Genomic DNA, 6,420 nt, shown 5'->3' with positions numbered 1-6,420 from the left:
GGCACTGGCTTATCTCTCTACCTCTTGGTCTGCTCCATAAAAGAAATCTCTTACAACATGCTGCAATATGCCTTCACTGCTATCACATGTTGAGATCCCCTGAAATTGTAAGCCAAAACAAACCTTTCTTCTCTCAGATTGCTTCTGTTGAGTATTTTATCACAGTAATGAGAAAAGTAACCAATACACTGTTGTAGTAAATAAATATTGCTAATAATGTTTATTATTAAATGCTTATAAATATCATGGTAGTATTATCTAACCTGCTATCATAATCGATAAAAGAAACAAACACCTGTTAGAGTTTAGATAGGCCTTACTTCATCTGGGGCAGGGCAGATATTAACCTCCTAAACTACCCTTTATCTCCCAGTTCCATATCCTATGCCACTGGCTCTAATCATTCCTATCTGAGCGGCTTCCCATCCATGCTTTCCATGCTTCTCATCCAGGCTGCTTTCCTCCATCTGAAGCTGCCATGTGCTTCTCTCCATGGTAACCCATGGAGTTCTGCTTCCTCTCTTCTCCTCTCCCTGTCTTTCCATCCCATCAATTCTCCTGTCCCCAAAGCCTGCCAGCCTTAGCTCCACCTCTCATTTCTGCCCTGCCCTGGTATGTAGGCCCTTTAACTAGCCAATCAGGAATAATCTTGGAGGCAAGGTAACACAGCCTCCAAGGGTGTGATAGTTTGCTCAGTAAGAGACAGCAAGCAGACCTCGAGGAGCAAAATAATTAACATTCATATACAAATCACCAGACCATGCTGTTACACACATTAAGGAGAAATAATTTAAACTACTCCTTAAAAGATAAGATAGATAGAAAGTATAGAAGAGAAGAATGAATCAAGAAAGAAAATGAGGGTGCCAATCTATAAAGCAGGTAAAATACATATAAATTGAAACTATAAAAATGAGAAAAAGAAAGCCATCACATAATGATAAAGGAGTCTATTAGGAGGTATAATGTTATAAATGTATATGTGTTCAATATTACTGCAACAAAGCACATGATGTACATATTAAAATATCAGAAAAGAAGCATATATTATAGTAATAGGAGACACTGGATAGATCATCCTCATAAAAAAAAACAAAACAAAACAAACAAACAAACAAAAAAACTAAAAAGAAATGTCATTCTGAAACTATAGAACAAATGGACCTAACAGACATACTCAAAATGTTCTACCCATCAAAAGCAGACTATCCATTCTTAAGTGCACATGGACTACTCTCCAGTGTAGATTTCATTAGGCTACAAAACAACTCTTAATCAATTCCAAAAGCTTAAATCAATAAATATTAAGTACCCTTTTACAGTCACGGTGCTTTTAAACTGGAAATTTAAAACAGGAGAAAAATGTACAAGGTCTTGATGTATAGTGCTGGTTGACCTGGAACTCAAGATTTCTGTCTCCATAAAAACCTTTTATCCTGTAAAACAAAATGAAATAAAACTAAACACGAAATATATACAAGCCTTTTACACAATGGAATACTACTCAGCAATTAAAAACAAGGAAATCATGAATTTTGCAGGCAAATGGTGGGATCTAGAAAAAAATCATCCTGAGTGAGGTATCCCAAAAGCAGAAAGACACACATGGTAAATACTCACTTAAATAGCCCTATAAGATAGGATAAACATACTAAAATATGTACAACTAAAGAAGATAAACAAGAAAGAGGTCCAGGGGTAAAATGATCAATCCTCATTTAGAAAAACAAAGGGGATGGACATTGGAAATAGGAGAAAACAAGTAACAGGACAGTAACATACCACAGAAGGCACCTGAAAGACTCTACCTAGCAGTGTATCATAGCAGATGCTGAGACCCATAACCAAGCCTTCGGCAGAGTATAGGGAATCATATGAAGGAAGGAGGAATTAGTATAGCCTAGAGAGGACAGGGTGCCCCACAAGGTCCAAATATATCTGAGCACAGGGGTCTTCAATGAGACTGTTTATCCAACCAAGGACCATGCATGGATATAACCTACAACCCCTGCTCAGACATGGCCCATGGTAGCTCAGTATCCAAGTGGGTTCCCTAGTAAGGCGGACAGGAACTGTTTCTGACATGAACTCGTGAGCTTCCCCTCCCCCCTGAGGGAGGAGCAGCCTTGCTAGGCCACAGATAAGGACATTGCAACCATCCTGAAGATATCTGATAAGCTAGGGCCAGACAGAAGAAGAGGAGGACACCCCCTCTCAGTGGACTTGGAAAGGGGCAAGGAAGAGATGAGGGAGGGCAGGGGAGGATTGGGAGGGAAAGAGGGAGTGGGCAACAGCTGGGATACAATGTATAAAATTATTTAAAAATAAAAAATATTAATAAAAAATATACAAGCAATATTGCTTTTAAATGTGTCCACATTATTGTCACTAGAGGGAGCTCAATGTTTAATTTGTATTCTGAAGGCAGGCAGCCCACTGGCAATCTAAACTGCAGTTTGTATCCCATTGCACGTGGTAAGGGGCTTCCAAAAAGAACAAGAACAACAAAAATTGTTATTTTCCTCACAAAATGAAAGTGACTGAATTTATTAGCTCACTTGCTTTTTGTTGTATTGAGGGCAAGAATAAATGCCTTGATCTCTGTGGCGCCAGTGTCAAAATGACACATAAACTTCTTTGAATGCAAGCTCAAAGAGGCTGGCACCCTGCAGTGGTCACAAAATGAGCAGAGGATTGGATAAGGATCAAATCATTCTGCAGAGCAGACAGCACAGCGACAACGACACAAGTGCTGGCCTGAGGTGAGCCTCCACCTTGAGTCTGTGTTGATGTTACTTGTGAGCTATTCATAAGCATGCCTCTTGAAGAAGATGCATTTAAAAACAAACAAAAACCAAGGGAAACATCTATCTTGTCACCACCATTTCTGGCCACACGCCATTGCACTTTTAGACTGGAGCTGTGTTTTTAAATAGGTTAGATAAACTTCACTTGAGGGGACTGCCTTACCAGGCCACAGCAGAAGAGGATGAGGCTCAGTCCTCCTGGACTTGATGAGCTGGGGTGGTTGGGTAGGGGGCTCCCCTTCTCTGAGAAATAGGAGAGGGGGAAGGGGAAGGAGGATGGGACTTGGAGGAGAAGAGGGAGGGAATACGACCAGGTTTTAAAGTGAATAAATTAATTAATTAATTAAAATAAATAAAAAAAGATTAGATGAGGCATTAAACAGCGAGAATAACAAACCTTTGTCAACCCCCGTGAGCTAAGGGATTTTGAAAGTTAAGGAGTTCTCTAGGTCTTCTATGGAAAACTGAGCTGAATGAGCCTCTAAATAAAAATCAAGACGATAAAAGAGCATTGCATGTACAACCCTTGAAGCCTAATGTCTAAGTGAAGATACAAAACATAATAAAGTAAGAGCTAGCTCCGGGTGTTGCCCCCACTGCCTGTGGGGAAAGCCAGGAAACACTTGCTAATTTGCATATCCTAATGGAAATATTGACTTACGTCACAGATTCTTGAATCTGGCAGCCACCTGGAACAGGTTGTCCCCTTACCTTCACAAATATGCTTTTGTTCTCTCTAGTTCCTCTGTCATTCTGGACAGTCATGGGAGAGGAATGTTCCTCCATCGTAGCAATAATATTTAAACAGTGTGGAGTGAATTACTCCTGATCTACACGGAATCTCATGATGCATTTAGGCAGCCGCATCTCTCACTGGATGACTCTAATTCTGTCTTCAGAACTGAAATTTTCTGTTGTAGAAATCACACTTTTATTCTAATTGGTTTTTTGTTTGTTTGTTTTTTTGGCAGGAGTTTGAAGATTATTCTCAGGAAAGGTGGCATTAAATTTGAAAACAGGCATCATGTCTTCCAAAGCTCCTTCATGCTCCAGCCTGACACTGTATCCTGTAAAGACTTTCTATGCAGCCAACGCACTATAGGCTTCTTCATATTTTCATTAAAATTGAAACTTTCTGATAGAAAGCCTTGTGGAGAGCTGGGCGCGGTGGCACATGCCTGTAAACCCAGGCTCTCATGCCCTTGGGTGGCTCACCTACACAGCCAGAGAGAGTCTACTGGGCTGCCATGGCAAGGTAGGCGCTCCCATTCCCGAGGGTTGCAGCCTGTGAGTGGTAGGGACTCTCCGGGCCAGCCCTCCCACCTGCCACAGAGAGATGAAGAAAGGAGAGGGCAGTTCTCCCTCACCACACCACTATGCAGCAGACAAGCGGGGCGGGGCTGGTCTGTGCTGCCCAGGCGAGGTGTAGGGCCGACTATCCTTAGTACTGAAGCTGGTAGGGGTGGGGGCAGCTCTCCAGAGAGCCACAGCCAGTGAGGGGTGGGGCCAGGTCTGCATAGCCCTTGGACAACAGCGTGGCCCCAGGTGGCAGCCCAGACCAGGAACATCTGCCTGGCCTTTGGGGGTAAGAGAAGCCATGGATGCCGACACACACATCCCTGCTGCTGCAAGGCCACAGGCCCAGACATGGTCCTCAGTGGCAGCACAGGCCAAGACTTTACTATGACCTCAGGTGGCAGGGCAGACTATGAAAGGGTTAAATTAACAGAACTAACTCTATGTTGATTCTCAGACTCCATCCAAGGTTAGCTTGTCCCTGGAGTACCTTGGTTCCTACTCTTGAGTTCTGAACACCCCCCCCAACCCCCCGTCCCACCCCCACACAGAATATCCTTGGCAGTTGTGATAAGACATAGCGACTGAGGCAGACTGATAAGGACAGGGACAGTTAAGAAAAACGTAATTTGTTCCCAGGGTCACAGTGCTCCTCTTGGCAAGCTGTCCCTCTCTGTGGTTTGGCCAGATGCTGTTAACCAACCAGGTCAAAGTGCATTTCATTTCTTCACCTTTTGTCCAATCATATAACGATAAGGCTCGAAAGCTCACGCTTGCGGTTTTTCCCTTTAAAAAGCCTTGGAGCTGGCTGTCGCTCTCCCAACCTGCTGTGCTGGAAAGGATTGTGACCCCAGCTCGAGTTTCTAAATAAAAAGATTCTCTTGCACTTGCTCCTGGTGGTCTCGGGGGTCTTACAATCTGGGCACAACAACTACTCATAATGGGGAATTCCTCTCAACACTCTTGCCTCCAGTTCTGCCTCTTTTCACAAAGCTCAAACCATTCTGCTACTCTTTCTCTCCCGTCTCTTCCTACATACTTGCACAATGTGGTGGCTCCTGTTATAGGCAGGTCACATGACTGGCAGGTATCTGGTGCTTTCTGCCCACACCAAATTTCTTGTTTTGTTTTATGTGTTTGCTTTTGAGACAGTCTCACTCTTAGCTCTGGCTCTCCTACAACTCACTGTATAAACCAGAATGGACATCCTTCTGCCTCTCTGCCTTCTGAGAGCTCAGTTTGTGGCTTCGATTTTGTAAAGACTCTTAGACTTTTTTTCCTTATCTTACAGCAGTCTGAAAGTTACAGAACATTACAATTCATCCAGAGCTGGCCAAAATAACACATCAGTGACCTTAGGTAGCTATATGTTTCTTATAGAAGAAAAAAATAAAGCAGAAGAAAAAGCACAGTCAAAAATCTTTATATGTTAACATCGTAATCACCATTTCAGACACAAAAAGTATGGGATAAGAAATATGAAACAGATTTTTTTTTCTTATAGAGGTATAAGTATAGTCATACCAATTTGCCAGAACATATCCCAAGGTGCTGTCACCAGGAATAGGGGCTGTGATACCCACTGCAACAATAAAGACGTGAACTAAAACAGAAAAAACAGAATAGAATGGCACCTTAAAAACAGAGGTCACGCAGGCTATAGCCAGGAATGAGAACTAAAGAGAAAGCACTTAAGAGCAGAGGTCAAACAAGCCTTCACCCAGAAACCAAACCAAAGAGCTCTGCAATTCAATTTGTTAGACGAAATCAATAGAGTGCCAGGAAGGAACAAGGACAGGGAAAATCCCCAAGCAAAATCACATGGCGCCTGCTGGGGAATTTTCCAGCCCAGAACTCTGGGCCCCTGCAAGTCTAGGCAGCAACAGTAACTCCTGAATTCCTTGGCTCCTCCAGAGCTCTGTGATTTACTAGGGTGTCCCGAGGCCATTCTGCCTCAGTCGGCACAACAGCAGCGTTCCCATAATGCTTGACTCCCCAAAGCACCACTGAAGGGAGAAACTGACTCTTTAAGCTGCACTTTATTCAGAGAGCTAGCAATGAGCAAACAATGGATTAATACCCTAAAGACTCTGCCCTGCATTCATCTCCAGCCATCAGGCTTTACAGGGAATGCACGCGTGTGTGCTGTCAGAGAGGGGAGCAGGGCAGCCAGTCATGCCCCAGCCCAGTTTTGATTCTCTGGTCAGGTAGTCAGGCACTGTCTTAGTCAGGGTTTCCACTGCTTCAACAAAACACCATGACCAAAAAGCAAATCAGGGAGAAAGGATTTATTTGGCTCACAGTTCCACTTTGTTCT

This window comes from Meriones unguiculatus, chromosome 6, assembly GCF_030254825.1.
Source record: "Meriones unguiculatus strain TT.TT164.6M chromosome 6, Bangor_MerUng_6.1, whole genome shotgun sequence".
Classification (NCBI taxonomy): domain Eukaryota; kingdom Metazoa; phylum Chordata; class Mammalia; order Rodentia; family Muridae; genus Meriones; species Meriones unguiculatus.
Note: the sequence above shows the minus strand (reverse complement) of the source record.